Source organism: Pseudonaja textilis, chromosome 2 (genome assembly GCF_049901715.1).
Source record: "Pseudonaja textilis isolate UNSWEBS1 chromosome 2, rPseTex1.2, whole genome shotgun sequence".
Classification (NCBI taxonomy): domain Eukaryota; kingdom Metazoa; phylum Chordata; class Lepidosauria; order Squamata; family Elapidae; genus Pseudonaja; species Pseudonaja textilis.
Window position 1 is genome coordinate 57,604,545 of NC_141991.1, and position 22,827 is coordinate 57,627,371.

The following is a 22,827-nucleotide window of genomic DNA, read 5'->3' on the forward strand; positions in this document are numbered from 1 at the left end:
ACAGCTCTGGCAGTAGTCACCATAGAGACTACTGGATGAAAGCTAATTCAGAAATAATTTATATAACAAAGGGAAATAGGCTTATAAGGGGTGACAGTCACCAAAGAAGATAGAAGTTCAAGAGGAATTAGGAAGAGAAATACTGAAATGGGACAGCAGGAAAGAAAGGAAAAGGTGGTCCCTTGATGGCAGGACAAGCAATGTTCCTGGGATGACACTCCAAGGTCAGGAGACTAACTACATCCAGATGAACGTCTAGAAAAGAAGGCCATGGTAAGAAGTTCCCTGAATGGAAAATTACTCAAAAGTGTGGTTGAAGTATAAGAACAAGATGGCTGTAGAGTGAAAATGTCAGCATAATCCTCTGAAAGAGGTAGATGGAGCTTGTACGAGGCTGTAGGATTGGAATGGAGCCACCTGAGTAGGGTCATGGATTAAGAATTTAGTATCATGACATAGTGGCTGAAGGATCAGGATAGTAAAGGGAAACATGTTGGAAGGTAAACAAAGTGAGATTGAGTTTTTCAGACTAATTGTTACATCTTGGTCCCTGCTTACAAACCAAGAAAGATTGAGGCCATCTGAATTTTGAGACCGACATCAGCATTTTCTCATGGCAGTGGAATTGGATTGGCAGTTGTCATTTGGAATACAAATGCGTCTAGATGCATTATTTCTCAGATACCTAGATATGAGTGTATATTTATGAAGTTGGAATCAAAGAACATGTTGGGTTGATCCACATTGATCTCTGGGGCTGTCCAACATTATCACCGAATCTGTCCATAATCCAGAGTTCAATTCGTGCTAGAAAAGCTACATGCTACAGTAGATCTGCTTGGTTTTTGTCTTTTTTTTGTCTCAGGGTGGTTGTGATGTTATCTGAGAGTAGGGGATGTTACCATATAATGTATAGTTATATCAGTGCCTACCTGCTATTGAGTTGACTAGTTCCAACTTCTGCATGGCAGGTATTTAATTGCACAGTCTGCCTAGCATCTAAAGGAAGCACTTGGCTCCAAGTGGGAATATGGGCAATTCTGGATGAGGCTTTATTTGCCTGCTGAAATAGGGAGGAGACAGTTGCCTTGACAGGATTATGATTGAATCGTCTCTCAATTTGCCAATCCTGAGTGCTGCATGATTTACTGAGATGCTCTAGGAAAATAAAGGAATAGTCAAAAGTGTTATGATTGAAGAGGAAGATTGCGGGCAAGAGCTCATGATCAGGCTTACCATGTGACACTATGATCAAACATCAGTCTTCTCTGTTATTACATTAACGGAATGCTGGCCAGTGGTAATTTTTAAAGTGACCCAAACCTTTTAGGGGAAAATGGACCAGAAAATAATGTTGGTTGAGGTTAGGAATTCTGTTAAGTATCTTGTGAATGAAATTATTGAGATCCACTTGGCATTGGATAAGTTAGAGGTGACTGAGTTCATATCTTGCCAGATGACCAGAGATAAGTTTGAAGTGCTAAGCCTTAAGGAAGAAACAGAACCCTTTGCAATATTGGCTCTGTATTTTCAGACAACCCTTTGAGGTAGGCCAGATCAGAAAACAGAACAAGGTTTTCATAAAAAAATTTTTTTACTGTTGTATGGAATAATAGAATCTTGAAAGGCTGTCAGAGTATCCATCTATTCCATCTTAGGCAAACAAAGTCAAGGTGGAACTATTTTGAGCTTCTTTCATGTCTTCCCCTTCCCAAGAACTGAGTTGTTTACTTTCTCTTTCTTTATCAGTAGGAATTCTGTATTCTTTTATCCCTATAGTCTGAATTGTTATATTTCTTTGTTAGTGAGAGGCTTCAGTGAGGTAACTGACAGTTGGGTCCGAGTGGTAGAAATTCATGATTGAGAGACTCATTCAACCAGTTTCCACCTTCTTTTTTCTTTAAAAGAGTATTAAGTAAGTGGTAGAGTTGAAATTGCAAAGGGTTCTGAAGGAACATATTGTCTGAGCACATTTCATTTGGCACCAAAACTGCATTAGTGGATTACTTCTTATTGAGATGAAGGGAGCATGTCTCTCTTGGTATTTGTTCATTTCTCAGCAACTTTCAGTACCATTGATTATGGTATATTTGAATTGTCTCTGAGGGTTGAGAGAGGAGAGTGGGAGTTTTGTACTGATTCTTTTTTGTTAAGCCCATCATAGATGTGCAATATCAAGGAAGCAAGAACTACACACACTTCAGTTAGTTATATTTATTGCTAGCATTGGGTAAATATTGAATCTTGGAAACTTCAAGAGGAATTTCTGACCCCCCCCCCCTCTCATATTTACTGTGTTAATGTAGACAATCTCTGATTTGAAATGCATCTCTGATTTCTTGTCACACAGACTGGGTTGGTTTGATACGCTGGTTTGATAAGCTTGGGCTTGTTTCGTATCTTTAAGTTATTTATGTCTTCCCAATACTTTCCCAACCTGTCCAGTCTCTCACACCCTGTTTCCAAAGAGATAGTTCCAGTTGATGGTGGTCGGTAGGATAGATTGAACCCGAGTTTTGATTTGTGTTCTACTGCGTGGCCCAGTGCACTTCCCTGCTACTATCTAACATCTACAAGATCATTCAGTGACCAAGATAATACTAAACATCCTAAACCTGAACCAAAGAGATCATGTTGGCATGGCTATTAAAGTCTGGCTGGGGAAGAATTTAAGTTCAATCCCAGCAAGAAACATCTTCTCAGTAAGTTTAAGAAAGCTTTTGCTTAACAACTTTTGCTTAACAAATTAAAGCTCAATCCCAGCAAGACAGAATAGCTTTTGTTTCAAAAGCTATCCTGATTTTCTCTGAAAAGAGTTGTACTTGCTTGTAGAAATGTAGCTAGTGACTTGGGAATCCTTATTCCAGTTTTAATGAACAGATAGTAACTGTAGTGAGGAGGCTCTTTCCATAGCTGCATCTTGTACTCCAATTATGACACTTTCTGGAATAAAAGGCTCCCCTCAGTAATATTCCTTAGTCACCTCTTGCCTGGGCATGTCCTAAAGTTCATGAACCCTTTTGAATCTTAAATACTTCTGCATAAATATGAAAATGTGACATTTGTTTATTGACAAGCATTCCACTGAATTACAATAGCTATTTTATCAAACATTTTAATCATACATTGTTTCATATTTTCTAAAATTATTTCTGTTTCTAATATAACAATACTATCTTATGTACCTTTGCAGAATCCCCTTTTCCATTATCTCTAAATAGGCCATGTTTCTCTATATTTTGTTTCTGTCCTTTAAAACTTCTTTTCCTTTCTTTCTTCCCTCTCATCTTCTCCCTCCTCTTTTTACCCCCTTGTCTCTCTACTTCGAATTCTCTCTTCTGCATTTCCCTCTTCTGTTGCTTTCTGATTTTATACTTATTTTTCACTCTATTTTGGGGGGAGTTGTTTTTCCCAATCTTAAACTTTCCATTCTCTTTCCCCCCTTTCCTTTCCCCCCCCCACCTAAGATTACTTGTTCATTGAAGATGGCTTCTTTCTTCTTTGTCGCAATCTTCTTGTTCTGCAGGCACTTCTTGTTTCTCATAATTCCAAATCTCCATTTCTAAAAAACTGAAATACGAAGCCAGAAGAACCTCTCCCTTCTTGTGCATCTTCTTTGTACTTTTTAAGTTCCATTTTCAGTTCTTCTAAAAGTGGAGCCATTCTGAACAGTTTTAAACAACCACCCGATTGATTTTAGTCATTCAAATACAATAACCAAAAATCCAGAAATCACCAAGTAATCCAAATAGTCCCGAGTTATTTCTTCTTCTTTCTTTTTTGACTTTCTCTTCCTGGGGTTTTTGTTGCGATATTTCAGTTAAAATGTATCTTTTGGAAGTCTTGTTGAGATTTTGCTGTAAGTTCTTTTTAATTCCAGGCAGTCTCCTTCCTTCCAGATCCTGCCCTTTTATTCTTTTTCTCTCCTGTTTTCAAAAGCTTTTGATTATCCAGAAATCTTTATTATCCCTTTGACTTTTTATTTTCAGCATTAAATGCCTATTAATGTCAAAGTGGATTTTTTTCCAATTTCTTGCTTAAGTCTCTTAGTTGTCAGTATAGGAAAAGGAGAGAAAAAAAACCCAAATCTTTTCCCTTTTCTTTCTCCTTCGCAGCTTAAAAATCTTCTTAGGAACAATGTTATTGGGTTTTTTTTTAATAGTTTCAATTCCAGGGTACCTTATTTGCTGCTTTTGCTGTTTGACCCGATCAACCAAAACTTTTTCTTTTTATCTTCCTCCTGCACATTCTTTTCCGGTCGAGTTCTTCTTTGTGGTGGCCATTTCTGACCACCGCTACAACCGCCTTTGGGAAAGGGAGTAATGGCCAGCTGGGGAGGAGAGATGCAGCTCTCCTCAACCCTGCAGGCAGTCTCCCCCTTCTTCACCACCTCTACAGGGTGGCTTAGCTCCAGAACCAGCCGGCTCAGGGTGCTCCAGCAGCGAGCACAAATTGAAGCCTCGCAGAGACGAGGTTTCGGTCTGTTGCTGAAGAGGCTCGAACCGGAAGAGAAGAGAAATAAGGGAAAAATTAATTATGGAGATTATATGTGTCTTTAAGGAAGTATGATATTTAATTGAAAAGAAGTGTTAAAGATGTTAAGATTTTAATGATTATTAATGATAGAACTGAATTGGAATGGAATGAGGGTTTATAATTCCATATATTTATAATTTTTTTTTAAAGAATATAGTGTGTATTATAAGAATGTACCAAGCAGAATTCGATTGGAAGTTATGTATTATATTGAAGGTCATAACCTTAAGGTATATTGAAGTTTAAATAAGAGTTGAATGAATGTAATTAAAAGATATAAAGGTGTCATATTCCAATTAGTAACTACAGGAGAAAATTTGTTCAATGAGAAAAGATAATATGAAATTGAAACAGAACAGACAAAAGTATAAATATAATGATTTGAATTGAGATGAGATAATCAAAATAAAATTGAGAAAATTAAAAGAGGGGAAAAACTATATAAAAAATGTAGAATAGTATATGATATGGAATAGAACACAAAAAGGAGCATGAAATTGAGTTTTGTGCCTGTATAAAGAAGTTCAACCCGGGACCATGCTGTTTTCAAAAAAGATGTTTTACTTGTATTTTGTATGTGTGAAAACCCAAATAAAACTTTATCAAAAGAAAGAAAGAAAATGTGACTTGTTCTCCATAGAAGTCCTAAAACCAGATAAATATGACTCAATTAAACAAGTCAAATATTTTATACAGTAAAACCTCTGAAAGTTGACCACCCAAGGGACTGAATGAAAGCGGTCAACATTTGGAAATGGTCAGCCTATGGAATAACTGTACTGATATGTACACATGCCTCATTTTATTGTACTGCTTTTATTAGAGAATGTCATACAGAAACACACATAGTAAAAACAGGAAAATCAATACATTTACGTATTCTTTTTTCATGGTTTGATCATTCTTTCTGAAAAAAAGAGTCAGTTTTAGTCCATTTCTTATTCTTTTACTCTCAATGCTGGCTATATCACTGAGCATACCTGTGCCTTTTTCCACAGCAAATTATTTAACTGTATTATCCAAAAAGTGACATCATCATCTTTCAAAATATTTGCAATTTCTGTGTCCTCCACACTTAATTCATTTACGTTAAGATTGGGGTTAGGATTTTGCTTCTTCAGATGGACCATAGATTTGCATTTTAGCAATGACCCACTGCAGAAGCTGGGCTCGGTAGTGCATTTTGCATGTTTTCAAATTATGCCTTGGTCGAAAGGTTGAATTTTTATGTAGTTGTTTGGAGGCAAAAATTGTAGTTTCATATTTGTAAGATGATTCACTTGGGGTACTATCCATTAAAAGAATGGACCGTTTCTTCTTCTTTATTTCTCTTATCCATTCCTCTTATTTTATCCACCCCTCAAATAGGGCATGAATCATCTATCCAGATTTGTTAGATTTCCAGGTGTTGGGAAGATTTTTGGGCTGTAGTTTCTTGAACGAGCGTGGCTTTGCCAATTTACCAATCACCAAGGTTTTTAGCTACTCTCTGGTAAAGCCAGGGCACAGCAGAACTGTGAAACATTCTTTAAAAAGTTTTCCACTCTTACATTTGTCACCCCTCATAACAAAGGTCCTGTCAGGCATTGCCTTGAAAAAGAGCCCACACTTATCAGCATTAAAGATATCATCTTTACTGTGAATCAAAGTCAAAAATATTGTATTCTTTGATATTCTTCTTGAAATAAATTCATTGCTTCCAATTCTGCATTTCACTTTTCTTGCCCTTGGTGCAGACTGGACTCAACTGGTCAAGTTATAGACAGTAATTTAATACCATGCGTCAAGGTCCAGTCGGTCAAGATAAAACTTACAGAGGTGGTCAGTATAGAGAGGTTGGCTTTGTATTGTGTACATATAGTGTATGTCCGGTCTATGAAAATTAGGTCAACTTAGGGAGGTGGTCAATGTAAGGAGGTGGTCAATTATGGAGGTTTTACTGTACTTGTTCATTTATTTATTGTCAGGCACAAATAAACATGACTCTGCCTATCTGGGTCTTCGGACTGTACTTGATGGGTAGATAGCAATGCTAAAAATCCAGACTAAACATCTGGCTGTATGACAAACAATAACAACAATTTGCTTCTGGGTGTATTTCAAGCCAACTAAGCTTTCATGTTTTAGGTTTAAATCTACAAGATTATCTGTTCTGCTCACCCAATATCTGGTAAAGAGAGAGAGTAGTATAAAGGGCTTACAAAAGCAAGTCTTCTCCATTTCTGCCCCACTTCTGTGCTGCATATTTACCCAGAAATCCAAATGGCCCCTACCTTTGGTTTTCAGAAACCTGTTTTATTTTTATTGTACTCCACCTAGAGTGATGAATGTGAGATGGATGGCTTTATAATTGCGATTGATTGATTGATTGATATCAGTAGGCCTTGTGGGTTGATTTATTGAAATGTTGTTTCTTTGATACTAGGTTTTCTTTTGGTATATAAAATGATACTTCTGGTAGTTTTTGATGTTGATCTGTGCTTTGATATGCTATTTTTAAATTTGATTTATGGATGCTAGGGATGAATGCTATACAGAGCTATCAGCAATTGAAGTAGTCTATAAGCTCAGCAAATAAGTGACAGTGTAAAGAAACCCTCAGGTAAAAACTAGAGTATTTCTGTTTAGTGCACATAAAAGTCTTCCCAAGGAAACCTGTAGTCATAATAATCAGTTCTTCACTTTCCTGTGCACCTGAGGGTTTGGTTTGTCATTACTTGTCTTTGGATAATAGCGCTCTGAACTCCCTAGAGTTTGAATTTGTTTATTTCAAATAAGCAGGCCAATTTTTCAGAACTCAGTTGTCATCAGACAATTCTGTTAACTGGCTTAAGTGCTAATTGTCTCAATCTCACAAGCTTGGAATATTTTGTAGGATCTAATTGAAATTTTTCCAGTATTTCATATGGAAATCTTGTGGAATCTCACAAGATCTAGGGCATAGCTGGATAGCTAAGGTATGTCAAAGTACATTTCTCTAGCCCTTGATTTGACAGAAATATGTGCTGATGTCAGTTGGGTTGCTCTGATGATCAAGCTCTAACCTGCCACAGTAACACGATTGGAAAATACCAAATTCTTTATGGATTTAATGGGGATAAATTAGGTAAAGTAATTGGTGTTTTGTTTTCCCTTCTCCCAAATGTCACCACCTATTGGGAAAAATGTCCACTAGCCACTTGCTTAAGGTGAGAAGAGGCTGAGGCTAGAACTGTTGTGGAGGTGAGCTTTAAACACATCATTAGACTGGCAAATTTAGCCACCTGTCAAAACTTGGTCTGATTTTGCAAATGTATATACCCGTGATGGCGTACCTATGCCACGTGTGCTGGAAGTGGCATGCAGAGCCATCTCTCCAGGCATGCCAGCCATCAGCCGTTGCTGTTTTGGGTTGTGGCACGTGCGGGAGCACCGGAAACCAGAAGAGCAGCCTTTAGATAGATATGTTCAAAGGGAGTAGACACAGATTTAATGCAGTTCTGGAGGATGAAAAGGGGAAATGGAAGGGAAGATCTCTTCAAAGCTCATGCTGAAACAGTTCATTCATTGGGGGGGGAGACTATCTTGTAAACTCTAGGGTTAAAAAAAATATCCTTCAGTGGTTATCTGCAATAATTAATGAAAATAATTGGCATAGGAATGAATGATGAAATATCAGATGAAGCGTTTTTAAGAGACAATACAATTTCCAGAAGCAACACTTGTATCCCACCTGAAAGTTCTCTCCTCCACATCTGCAAGAATTGCATAGTCGCTCAAGAGTCCCCTTTTAATGCAAACTAACTAACAAAGTCATTTTAAAGATAGCTCCAGCAACACTCTAGCTGTAAAAGCTGTTCAGTGCCCAGGAGTTGGCTGGCAGTTTGTCTTGGAAGTAAATCCCTCTGAACATAACATGGAGGAACTTGATTCTGACCTTGCTGGAGATCCTATGTTTCTTCATTTGCTAATCTAGCGATGTCTGACAAATTAAAATGTCCTATAGCTCAGAAAGGAATAGAATCTGAAACAAATGAATTCATGTATATGACTGTGTCTTATGGGATATACATAGTTTAAGAAAGAAATATTTTCTTTGGAAATACTAACTAACCAAAGTGAAAACTGAAATAAATGAGAAAAGGAAAATACAGAGGTGAGATGAAAATAAAATAAATTGCTTTGTAAGTCACTTTCTTTAAGAAAACAAAATCTTTCAAACAGGGAAAGAAATATTTCTGGAAGGGTGATTGCCGAGATGACAAAATGAGAATTTGAAAAGACAAGCTAAAAGGGAGAAATGCTGCATTATGGATTGAGGGAGTGAACAGAACTAAATACTGTTTACTCTTTACTAAAATATCTAGTGGATTCCTGGATTCCAGCAACTTTGAGACCAAGACATTATGAATGGAGAGTTTCTCATTTACAAGAGATTCTGCATCCTCTCCCAAGGTCTTTGAATATCACAATTAAAAACAAGTTCTTAAAAGAAAAGAGGCAAAAGCAGTGACATCCCAGAAAAGAAAATTCATTCATTTATCAGAAGCCAAGACAACCAGAACCCACCCAACCTTTAGTTGCCAGGGATTTAAGTGATCTGGAAAACTCCCTCCCACTTCACCCCATGCCCTTCCTGCTTTCGTGTGACCATTTGGTCTATTTGGGTGCTTGAGTCTAGTTTGCTTAAACTGCTTCCCTAGGAAATCTGAATGACCTGACCCTCCTGGTCCTCCAAAAGACTAAAAATCTGAGATTTCCCATAGGATGAGATCCAGATTGTTAGGAGCAGCTGATAGTGGAGAATCTGACTAAAGATTAGGTATGAAGTGCCCTGGTTTAGGTATTTTTACTTAGTATTTATTGTGTTCATTAGTATTTCTCTTCATGTGGGTTTCATTATCTTGTATTGTGAGTCTCTCCCCCCAGTTATTTGCTTAAGATAGGCAGCCATATACATAAATGGCATGTTTTTAAAAAGGCAGGTTGTGGAAAGGAAGAGTTGAAACACATGAAGCAAGGTAGCACTCTCATTGCGCCAAAAGAGCTCTTTGCTGCTCATTTTGTGACTCTTCCTCTTGCCTATGACCCCTCCATCAGGCTGTTTGACCCATTGGGAGAGTGTGGGATGAAGCTTCTTGTAAGCAATAAGCTTCTTGGAGAATTTTATCAAAGGGGGAGAAGCTGTCATTAATAAGAAATATATATGCACTAGTGCTATGTCAAAATGTTGATCCCATTTCTCAAGCACCTTTTCTTAAGCATTGTTTCAAAAGAATAGTATATCTGTGTTAATAAAGAGCCTAAATAACACTCCACAAGGCATTGTGTGAGCAGACTCCTCTGTGGAAGCCAACTATCTTAATTTCTTGGCAACCTACCACAGACTGTCTATGTTGATATAGTTCCAGGTGACCAGAGGCTAGAAGGCACGCCTTCAGCAACCTAAAGTGGCCATTGGAAGCTGGATAAATTCCAGCGTCTGTGTCATCTCTAGAAGTGGTCATAGATCACAGCACGATTTGTATTGGGAGAAAAGGGAAGACACTTCTTTTAAACTAGAACTGCTAAAACATCATTTAAGGTATCTCCGTGGTGGCCTGGGGATGAGATGATGATAGCATCATGATGAGGATATTTTTTAGAAACAATTAGAAGGGCATCTTAATTTTGCAGTTGGAAGTGTGAGAGGAACCTGGATAAAAATTGCCAAACTCTTCTGAGAATTATCAATTTTAAAAATTAATCTTAAAAATCCAGGTTTGCAATCTAGAGAAGTAGCAAGTATCCTGGTATCTGCAAACTTGATATTGTTATTTCTAAATTTAAGGATGTTTATACATACACATACACATACACATAGAGATAGATAGATAGATAGATAGATAGATAGATAGATAGATAGATAGATAGATAGATAGATAGATAGATAGATAGATAGATAAACAGACAGACAGACAGACAGACAGACAGATAGATATATAAAATGTATTGGGTCCCCATCTTACCTCAGGGTAACCGGGTGGCTTATAATAATAAAAAATCAAAATTGTACAAAGATTAAAAAAAACATAAACAAATACTATCCACAGCCAAATATCATGGCCCAGTTAAAGACGAGGGCAGGAGCAGGATAGTGAGGGGAGGTGCAATCTGATGTTAATTGATCAACCACCTCCACCATGATACGTCCCCACTGGAGCTCCAAACCAAGTGGCAGAGACAGGTCTTTAGGCTCTTACGAAAGGTAAGGAGGGTTGGAGCCAACCTCACTCCGCGGGGAGAGAGATGTTCCAAAGGGCAGGGACCACAGCGGAGAAGGCCCTTCTCTGTACTCTACCAACTGGAATACTTGACCCAATGGGGCTCATTGCATGTCTCCTCTACAGAGTTGTTGGTTGAACAGAAAAAAATTAAAGGTTCTATTGATATCAAATCTATTTTTAACCATATTTAATATAATCTTGTCTTAATCAATTTACATGTATAATTGTTTTAGCTTAGTTGCATGGTCCTGCACATGTTTTCACCTTTCATAAATAATCAAGTCAAAATCAGATCTTGGTTAAACTTAAGCCTGGATTATATTTCTCCGTCACTGCACATCAAGGAAAGAATGTGTCTGTTATTCGGAGACAGTTACATAGCTGTTTCATTTATATGTCTGCAAATGTTCGTTCTGGCTAGGATATTCAAACAGCAAAGCTGTTTGTCAGGAGGAAAAAAAGAAATATCATAAGGAGGGGTGGGGCAGGCGGGAATAATGCAATTGAAGATGTTTGTAGATTGTGAACGTTTGTACTTGATTTTTGCACACTTATATAAGAGCCCACTGTTGTATTTTTGTAGCTACACATCTTCTACTTCATACATGTACACAGATTTGGCTGTAATGACAAACACAGGATGAAAAAGAATGTCCTCTGAGTGGAAAGAGGAAATACAAATTGAAATAATGTCTTAGTAACTCTCCAATTTGTGACAACTTCATTCATTTTTTTAGCCATATATTTTATTCCACAATACCGAGGCTTTCAAAGAAAAAGCAGTGTTAAACATACGTGTTAAACATATGAAAAAATATATAACTTCAATAAACAAAGATATGGCCACTGTAAGTACTAAGTAAATTAGAGGTTCTTTGTTTGCCACTGATTTATACTGATAGGAGGCTTGATAAATAGCTTAGGCTTAAATATAAATATCAAAGTGAGAAAGCTGCATCTATTTATTTGTTTATACTCTGTCCACTTGCCCTTTGGACCCCAAGGCTAATGGTCAGGTGCCCCTCCCCCATTGGTGCCCCCTATCAACTGTCACTGAACGTTCTACTTTCTCTTTAGGGAATTCTGATTGTAAGTCAATGTGCTCCTGAGCCTATCTGTCTCTGCTTTCTATGGGGATGATGGTTGTGAGGAATCATTAGAGTGTTGGGCTTCTTAAAATTTCAGAAAGAAAAACAGACGACCTACTTCTTATCTCTTTCATATGATCCATTACTTTAGGTCTCCATCTCTTTAAAAAAAATCTGTGTTTCTATGTTTTTTTTCCTACCGTTTCTATCCTCTACTGCTAATTTTAATAAATAAGACTGCTGAGATGTGTGAGGATAGGGGGAAGATGGTCAGCATATATAGATTTGATAAAATATTGGTGAAGGATCCTTCACCTATTTGTTCCTATTATTGTTATTTTTAACAAGGTGGTCATAAAGATGGGGATCTGCTCAACTCTCAGGATGTTAGAATTTTGCTTGATATATCTTCTTGTTTAGTACATTTGAGGTAATGGGGTGAACTTGTGCCACAATTCAAAGCAGATATCTTCCATTTGTTCTAAGGTTCTTGCTCTTCTTTGACCTTGGCCCTTCAATTTCTATGGTCACAGTGTTTGGCTGTGATCAAAGAACAGATGTGGGTTAGCTGCTGAAAATTGAATCCAGATTGAAATCATTTAGTTGGCAAGTACACACAACTTTAATTTAAAGTGTCCTGTGTACTTCTTGCTGTTCTGCCTCTAGATGCCATTGTCTCACTGGTAAAAGGAAAAAAATAATCTATTTTTTATGAGAATCGTATTTGATGTGGCAGTATCATACTAATTTGGCTTATTTTATCTGTCTGCTGTGTCTCTCTGTCTTTTAACCAGTGGTTGTGGGACTGGGGAGCTAGCTAGGTGACAGTGTTTGAGGAAAGGAAATCTGTATCATCCAGGCCTTGGAGTCAATCAGAATTCAGAGAGAACATTCATTACTTAGAAGTTAGGAAAGCTGCCATGAACCAATGTTAGCTTTTGCCCAGTTATAAATAGCAAGGTCTGCAGAATCCTGATTATTCATTTTCTCTTTCTCCATTTATTTAAGACAGTGAATCAAAAAAGAGACCTGAAATGGTAGCCTAACATTAAAAATATCACAATGTTAACAAATTTGTTTTATTTTTCTGTGTTAACAGTAGCTGTATTGAGACATTTTATAACAAGATACATTTAGTCTAAATTTTGTTTACATTGCTCATTTAATTTCTCTTTCCTAAATAAGGCCCATAGGACTCTTATATTAACTAGTAGTTTATAAACATATAAAACCATTTAACCATTTTATTAAAAGTAAATTAATGTAAACTCTAATTGCCATAGTTTATAAACTACTTTATAAACTACAAATATTTATAATTTTCTTGTGACAGATTGTACTGTTATCTACTAATTTATGTTAGGGAGATATATTAAGTAAAATGGAATAAACAAAATATTGTTACAGGCAGTAGCTCCCTCTATATTCTCTTCATTCCCAAACTTTCTATATAAAACATAAATTTGTTCCTTTAATTCAGCTATAGGAAATATCTGCTGATGAAAGATGTAAAGCTACAAAGCTGTTGAAATTAACCACAAAAAAGGTTGCATTAGTTTTTTTTTAACATGCTAAAAGGAAAATCCATTTTTATATTTTAAATCCTGAGTTATTTTGGCTTTTAGAACATTAGCATATTGCCAAGTAGTGAACTGCAGAAGATTATAAATTCACCCACTTTGCAGTTTTATCTTTGTTGTAGTTCATAGTAATTGGTAATTATATTTTTACTCTACAAGAGTGAGCATGCTAACATGCATTCGAAATATTTCTTTATTTTTTCCTACCTAGATTAGGATACATAATCTTTTATTGGGTTAATTATTCAGTCACCTCTAGTCATACTTTATCATGAATAAACCTTTAATTTCATGAAATTGTTGTGTTCACAGATGCATATCAAGCTGACATTAGAACCTTAAAACATGTATTTAGCTAAGCTTTACTACATCTTTCTACTTTTAAATCCAGTGTGCTATCTAATAGGGAGAAGTTGTTTTTTATGTGCTACTGCAATTATTTTCCATATTTGCCTTCTGATTAGCCCAGTCCCAGAATCTCTGGGAAAGGTTGCCTGCATATAAATTCAAGGATTAGAACTTTAAAAACACATTTAGTTAAGCCTTACCACATTTTGTACTTTAAAATCCAGGGTGTCATTCAATACAGATAAGTTTAAATTCAATTAAGATTAGTATATCAACAATTAAAGTGTTAAATTCAAATAGAAAAAGTCAAAGTAAATTGATATTCCTCACCTTCAGTTAGCTACGGCTGCAGTGATGCAAACAATCTGTCCAGGACTGAAAACATCTTTTGGATTTTTGACATCAGCATTATAAGTTAAAAGGTGCTGATAGTTCCACAACTGAGGGAAGGTATTTTCAATTGCTGATAAGCTTCAACCAATTTCTTTTTTTAACAAAACTATTTATTGAATTCTGAGGTTTGAGGAGCCTGGATGAACACATAGCTGGGTTTGAATCAACATTACTTTATCTGTATATGCACTACACCTGTTCTTTCACTGAATAAATATGGGATGCACAGTACCTGAAGTTTTTCCCATATATGCTCATTGCAGATAAATCAGGCAGCTGTGATGGTGCTATAGTTTCTTCATCCTGTATTGGCTTGCTGATATTCCTCTATTTGGCATTACTTTAGCCTATAGGAAAATTATATTGTAATGTCTCCATTTTGAACTGATTTGAACATAGATTCTAATGTGAAGTTCTCTGCTGATGGTCTGAAATAGATGAGGACTGAGGATATGTAGTATCTATTAGAAATGTATAGAGCCTGGGTTTTTTGGGTTTTTTTTTAGAGGGGAGGCAATTTAAGGGAGACACTTGTCAACATAATTATTGCCATAAATCTTGCAGGGGCTTCAAAGCCTCCCTTTCAGTGGTTTCTGTGCTCTTTTGGAGCACAGCCTCTAAGATGTACCCTTACTTAAAAGAGGCATCCACTTGTATTCATATCATAGTTTCTGTCCTGCCCACCTGTAATATAAATATAAAGCCAAATTAACAGGAAAAACACATATAGCAGCAAAGAAAATCCAAGAGTAGCAATACTATAGTGTCAAAATAAAAACAACAACAACAAAAGCTTTTAAAATACCTTTTTGCAAAGAGAGGGAATGGATTCTTTGGCTTTTCTCTGATAAGTATTCCAGCATAGGTAAAGAAGCCTTATTTCTTCACGCGTTCATCTTTTTTTTCCCACTATGACAAAGCATGACAAGGTTTAGTTTCCTGTGGAAGTAGCCTCAAGTATTCTGGCTGCAAAAAAATTAGGGCTTTAAAAAATTTGCATGAAACATACGGCTGTCCAGAAATTGTTGAACTAATGCTGATGATGCTTAACGATTGCCCTTAGTGGCAGGCAATAGTCAGACTTATAGCGGGCCAAAGTTCTCCAATCTTTGTACTGAAAATTACCAGGGGTGGGCTGCTACCACTTCACCCCCGTTTGTGTGAACCAGTAGTTCCGGCGATCAGTTGGCCCTGCCCACCCGACCCTGCTCTGGTCTGTCCTATATTTCTGTGTTTTGCAGCTCAGCTGATTCGCAAGGCACAACGGATTGCCACGCAAATCAACTGTTGTACTGGGGCTGCGTTAGAAGCTGAGTTTTAGAGCTGAAAATGGGCAGCTTTCAAATGCTTCGCATTCACTGAACCTGTTGTTACACCGGTTGAATACCACCACTGAAAATTACTAATAACATTTGGACTTAGACCATTAAATGTATTGGGAGATCTTGAAAGTGTTAACCTGGGTTACAACCTAAATGTAAGAAAGTGTCTTCTTATGTAGGTGAAATTAGTTAATGTGGTATATTAAAAGATCTTGTGGAATCAAAAGGTAATAAGATGAGGTTTCACAAGAATTAAATTCTTCAGCTGTTTTTTCCCCAAAGGTAAGGTATAATCTCTCATAAAAATAATTTAATATTATAGTATACTATGGCATACTAAGAAAGGTAGAAAACCCAAATTTTTGTTAAGATAGCTTCTTTCTTAGGTCAGCTGAGAATTTGTACCAAGTTAAATTTAGCATGGTGAGATTTATTCCTTTGTCTTTTTTTTTATTGAATTTTTAATTGTCTTGCTTTCGAAGAGTGGGAACTTTGAGAGCTTAAAAATACTTGTATTATACTACTGTTGCTAGTAATTTGCTAATTTCTCCATTGAGCTGCTCCGAGCATCCAGAGAGTGGGAGGTGCTTAGTCCCTGCTTGGATAGGCTGGGCTTAATTGAATAGGACGCTGTTACTCCTCCCTGGCTCCTCCCTAGTGTCCCCCAGTTTTAGCTCAGCCTTTGGTGTGATAGGCAGCTTATCGTTGGCCGGAGCAGGAACATTTTAGGTTTGATTAGATAGTCAGTATTCTAAATTCTTTGACCATCTTTCTCAATTTCAACAGCAATTTGGTTAAAAAAAGGGAGGGGGAAGCAGTTGGAATGACGCAGATCGCTTTGGCGATCGGGCCAATTGCTGCCCACAGCAATCATAATTTGCTTCGTGTTTTCGGCAGCCGCACTTTCCCCAGAGATTGCGGTTTGCTGTTGTTTGAATATTTTCTGTCTGGCCATTGTGATTCAAAATTTGAGCCACTTTTAATATAGCGCGCTCGTTCGGTTCCTAATTACCTTTCACCAGCGGCTTTTCCTCCCAATTTCCAGGGGCGGGGCGGTGGAGCCCTCCTGGTCCCCTCTATCATTCAGTTACACAGTATTCGTTTTTTGGTGCCCTTTTAAATGACTGTCTGACTAAGGTTGTAGCAGTGTTGACGCCAAAACAAAACAACCATCTGGTGCCGTTTTAGAGTTGGGCAGTGGTCATTTTGGTGCACAATTTGCAGGACTTCGCCTTTTTATCCACGTTGCATCATGTGGCCGTATTCTTGAATTATTTCCTGTGAGAGGCGTTAATTTCTTCAAAGCTTAACACAGCTTATAAAGGAGAATTAAAATTTGCAGCTCCCTTTACTCCGGTTTCAGGGAGGTATAAGTAAAGATTGTTGGCTGCCCTCACAGTGAATATATATTTGTACTACTTAGCAGTACCAGGCCAGATCAGCCTGATCAGTCAGCTGTTGAAGGTCTGTAGTTGTTGTTTTCTTTCTTTGAATTGACCTGGCATTGAGCATTATCAAATTAGACCATTTGTAAATATTTTTTATTACAAAAAAAACATTAAATTTCATTAACATAAAATCAAATAATTAAAAAAAGGGGAGTGAAAGTAGAGATAGGGTTCTTGCCCCTGTGATGGTACAGGACCCTGGACGTCCATATGTAGATATATTCACAGATATTGTTATTCATATTCTACTACAGATTAATTTATAATCGGAGTAACTATAGAATTGCAACGGCAAACAGAGGTGGCCCTAAGACATGGGTCTTAGATAAATCCAAGAAATCTAAGGGTCCTTCGAAGGCTGCAGAGAAAGATGCTACCTGACGCCAGAAGGCGTTGGAAAAGCAAATTGAGAAACGCTCTAAGGAGGCTGAAAGAACTTCCAAGCCCCCAGTTCCACCATCAGACTCAACAGCCACTAATAGCCTTAGTCCTGTCCATGCCACCCAGGCCAGCTAGCACCTTACAGGCCCCACCAAGCATAAATATCCCGAGGCGAGCCCCTGAGGCGACCTTCAATCCAACAGCAGCTGGCCTACGACAGGAGGAGTTCCTGTCAGATGAGGTACCAGAAACTATGAAGGCATGGATGGAGCTTGCAATCCACAGAGGAATCACAGCCAGGGTCCAACAATCCTTGATGACCAGACAGATACCAGTATCGGAATGTGACTCTCAGTAAGATCTCTGTGCAGAACTGACCTACATTATCCTCAGGTACCTCCTCAAGAGGAGTTTCTTTCATTTCACATATGCATCCAGAAGTACAGGAGGAGAGAAAAGGTGAGCCCCAAATGGAGCAAGTAGATGCAGTATCAGTTCCAGATAGTGAAGTCCCCTTGGAGGAGGAACCCTAGAAAGAGGCATGTCCGAGGACCTCAAACCAGACCAACCCACCTTTACGGGGCTATTTTATCCACAGCTTTTCAAATCTCTTCTTTTCAAGGCCAAAACCACAGCTCGATTTGTAAAGTCTCTTTCCATTCTTCAACCAGAACCTCAGAAAGAATTGGAAGATTTGATTTTCTCACAACCATTAATGAAGTTGAGGTTATTCTGGTTCCACAAATGTTTTCAGATCTGATCCAGAAACAGTGGACCTCAGCAGCAGTGTATCCAATCCCTACTAGTTTTGATAAGAAATTCTTTTAATTTAGCTTCTGGATTTTCTAATTCCTTGAATACCCCTGAAGTAGATGAGCCAGTGGTGGCCTTAGCATCCTCCTCCACCATTCCCACAGAAGCGGAGGAGGCCCTCAAACCGGAGGAAAAGAAAGCCGAGATAACACTCCGAAAGGCACATCAGTCTGATGCATGGGCAATAAGGGTGACAACAGCCGCGTCCTTCACCAGAACCTCACTCAGATGGCTACGTCACTTGAGGGACACCATACCAAAGTCTAATGTTCGGGCACACCAGGACATCACCAAATTAATTGAGTTTTCTGCAGATGCTACATTTAATTCGGTCAAGTTTTCAGCTCGAGCCATGGCATTGCAGGTTACAGCCCACCGGTTACTATGGCTTAGACATTGGCAAGCTGATATCAAACACAAATGGAAACTTGCCTCTTCCCCAATTTCCCCCAAAATTGTTTGGCGCTGCCCTGGATCCACTTCTAATTGAGATCAGAAGCAAGAAGATCCTTCCCTCCATTCTTCATCGCTCTGACAGCAGAGTTTTTCAGCCCTTTCAGAGAGGCTCCTTTCATCCCTATTATCAAGGCCCATTCTCCCCCAGATTCCAGAGACCACCGATATATAGGGGAGCCCAGCAGTCAGATAGATCAGAATTCTCCGACAGACCTCGCAGGGGTGGACAAACGAAGCGATTTTTCAGGGGAACTGGAAACAGAGATTCTTACTGTTCAAGATAAATACAGGGATCTCGCTCCCATTTGAGGATGATTAAGTCTCTTTGCAGACCAATGGGACTCTTCCACTTCGGATTCCTGGGTTCACAACACCATCAGATTTGGTCTGTCTCTAGAGTTCTCCTCCACACCCCCGAACTTTTTCATGAATATCTCCCGAGATCCAGTTAAAAGGAAACTGATGGAGACAGTGATCAATCACTTACTAGAAATTAAGGCCATCCAACCAGTACTCCGGGATCAACATGGACGTGGATTCTATTCCCTACTTTTTGTAGTTCCCAAGAGTTCGGGGGGTGGAGGGCAATCCTAGATTTAAAACATCTCTAGCATACTCTAGTCTACTGCAAATTCAATATGAGTACGTTACAATCCATTCTCCTTAGCATAAGAAAGGGTGATTTTTTTGACTTCCATCGATTTAACAGAGGCTTATCTTACATACCAATTAGACCTTCACATTCCAAATTTCTCAGATTCTGCTACAACAATCAACATTTTGAATACATCGTCCTGCCCTTTGGGTTGTCATCAGCCCCAAGGACTTTTACAAAGGTTGTGGCAGCTCTGGCCGCACACCTTAGGAGCACTCCAGTTAGGCTCCAGTGCTACCTGGATGACATTTTGATTTTGTCCTCCTCATCCAGGCAGGCAGAATTGGATACCCAAATTAGATTACGAACCCTTCAACAACATGCTTTTTTCCATTAATTGGGCCAAGAGCCATTTGTTTATCTCACTTGGGCTCAATAATAGACACAGTAGTTCTATTCCCTGAGAGACAGGAGAGCATTAAAACCTTAGCTCAGTCTATCAGAACCCTCAAACGGGTTCTTCTTGCCAGTTTGTCTAAACTGCTGGGAAAAATGATCTCCTGTATTTATATTGTTCCTTGGGCTCGATTCCACACTAGATCGCTCCAATGGTATCTGCTTCCATTCCAAAGATCGGGATTCAGCAATTCCAGGACGAGAGTGTTAGTTCCTACAAAAGGTTCGGCTATATGTACACTGGTGGACGGCTGCAGCCATCAACAAGGGTTGCCCACTAAAAGAGCCCCAAAGACTCACCATAACCATGGATGTCAGCCTGTTTGGATGGGGAGCTCATTTTCAGTCCCTCTTGGCTCAAGGGTGTTGGTCAACTGCAGAGCAATCGAACAGCATAAATTGTTTGGAGCTCAGGGCAGTCCATCTGGCCCTTTGCAGTTTCCTCCCACATATTCAAAGGAGACACATACTAATACTGACAGACAATATCACGACAAAAGCACATATCAACAGACAAGGGGAGATTCACTCAAAACATCTCATGTGGGAAGCAGAGAGACTGTGCCTTTAGGCGGAAAGGAACTTAGCCTCTATCAGAGCGGAGCATATTTCCAGCCTGACAAACACCCAGGTAGACTGGCTAAGCAGGGCCACGATCGACCAATCAGAATGATGTCTGTATCCAGACCTGTTTCAGGAGGCAGTCCAGAGATTTGGTCTGCCAGTTATAGATCTGTTCGCTTCTCCCCCGAACTCGCAGCTCCCGAGATTCTTTTCAAAATACCCATCCCAGGGGGCAGAGAACATCAATGCACTCCAGTGCCGGTGGCCCAGGGGTCTCCTATATGCCTTCCCCTCTCCCATTGATACCCAAAGTGGCACAAAAACTACTGGACGAGAAAGCGGACCTGATCTTGGTGGCACCCTACTGGCCCAGGCGGCCATGGTTTGTGAATCTCAGGGGCCTGTCCACAGAAGAACCGTGGAAAATTCCACCGCACAAAATTCAGCTCACCCAAGGACCGATCCAACACCCAGACCCTCAGTGGATCCACCTAGCCATTTGGAGGTTGAGCAACAACATCTAAGAAAGGAGAATTTTTCGGCCAGGGTGATTAATACCATTCAAGCGGCTCAGGGCCCTTCTACGAGCCGCATATATAATGCCACATGGACTATCTTCAAATGGTGCACCAAATCCAGGGTGGACCCATTTTCGCAGTCAATTGCACAAGTTTTAGAGTTTCTCCAAGATGGTCTTGATAGGGGCCTCTCTCCAAACACTTTAAGACGACAAATGGCAGCCATTGCTTCAGTGGTGACTTGGGAAGGTCTACCATCTATCTCCCATCACCCACGGATAAAGAGTTTTCTTAGGGGCACCACAAATTTATGTCCACCACTGGTGCATCGTTACCCGACCTGGGACCTTAAAAAGGTACAGCACTCACGAAGAGTCCATTTGAACCCCTGAAAGCTGTTAGCCTCCATTTTCTCACATACAAGTTTGTTTTCCTTGTGGCTATAACATCAGCACGTTGTATATCAGAAATCGCAGCCCTATCGGCCCGGAAGGACCTCTGTATATTCCACGCTGACAGAGTGGTTCTTCGACCAGACCCCACATTCACGCCTAAAGTCAATTCTGCCTTCCACAGGTCACAAGAACTAGTTCTCCCTAACTTTTGTCCCAGACCTTCTCAGGGCATAGAGCATCAATGGCACCAACTGGATGTCCGCAGAGCTCTACGTACTTACTTGCGTAGTACGGCTCCTTTCAGAAAGATTGAAGCTCTTTTTGTATCCTTTCAGCCAACCTCTCAGGGGCAGAAAGTTTCCCCTTCGACTATAGGCAGGTGGCTGAAGGCCACGATAGCCAAGTCATACGAGACTCAATCACTGCCTGTGCCTAGGGGCATCACGGCCCACTCAACAAAGAGCGCGGCAACTTCAGTGGCCTGGGCCATGCAAGCTCCTATTGCAGAAATATGTAGAGTGGCAACATGGGTCTCCCCATCGCTTTTCATTAGGCATTACAAAATTGATGTATTTGCTTCTGCTGAAGCCTCTTTTGATAGGAGGATGTTAGAACAAGTCCACTCGGACTGTGGGGGGGTTCCAACCCAGACGGAGACCCTCCTGTAGGACAAGCCAAGCTTTGGTATGTCCCACTCTCTGGATGCTCGGAGTAGCCCAGTGGAGAAGGGGCGTTGGTACTTACCTGATATGCCCATTATCGGTGAGCTGCGACGAGCACCCAGCCCCACCCAATATCCGTCTGGTTTGGTCCTGTTCCGGCCAATGACTAATCTGGATATAAGTTTAAAAAAACACACACAAACAGACCAATATAGAAGATGGGGGTTGCATCACCTCATCTTTGCCAAAACTGGGGAATGCTAGGGAGGAGCCAGGGAGCAGTAACAGTGTCCTATTCAATTAAGCCCAGCCTATCTGAGCAGAGACTAAGCACCTCCCACTCTCTAGATGCTTGCCGCAGCTCACCGAGAACGGGTGTGTCAGGTAAGTACCAATGCCCCTTTTATTTGGCATAAATATAAGTATATTGTCTTAATATGTATTTTGTATTTTTCTACTTATCATCAATATAATTGCCTTATTTTTAAGCAATAGTATGTCTCTAGTATTACATAATACTATTCCTAGAGCATTTTGCCAACTATCATAATAACAGTTGCTGATATAACCTCTCTGGCAGTCTTTTGGGTTCTGAAGTCAAAACAGTGGATGTTTTCATACAATATACAGAAGACCTAGTTAACAAGCATATATCAATATTGTGCCCACCAATATGTGTGGCTCTTTAACAAGAATGTTAAGTCTCTTCAACAAAGGTTCAATCAAAATATTATTCATTTAAAAGTGCAATCTATTTCTGCAGCACATTGATTGGAGAATCCATGGATGGCTTGACACATGCCTTTCTGCCTGGAGACTGAGTCCTTAATCTTTTACCACACCCCTTGTCAACTGTCACTTTCCCCAGTTCACAACTCGGTCTTGCCCCATGGTGACATGGCAAAAGATTGGCTCGCAAATCTTTGAGTAGAAATTTCTAATTTTTCAACTTGTGCTGGCAGGTTTGGTTCGTAGCTCTGTCAAAGTGCTACGGAGGCTTTTTTTCTTCTATATTTTGATCGTCTCT

General features: G+C 39.3%; 1 protein-coding gene and 1 long non-coding RNA gene across 4 annotated transcripts in view; one reads left to right on the forward strand and one right to left on the reverse strand.

Annotated features, from left to right (window-relative positions):
* Window positions 1–22,827, forward strand: part of SFMBT1 (Scm like with four mbt domains 1) — a 120,030-nt gene that overhangs the window by 54,373 nt on the left and 42,830 nt on the right. The window lies entirely within an intron of this gene.
* LOC148126862 (uncharacterized) overlaps window positions 1–22,827 on the reverse strand; it is a 116,693-nt gene that overhangs the window by 13,459 nt on the left and 80,407 nt on the right. The gene's annotated exons all lie outside the window — the stretch shown is intronic.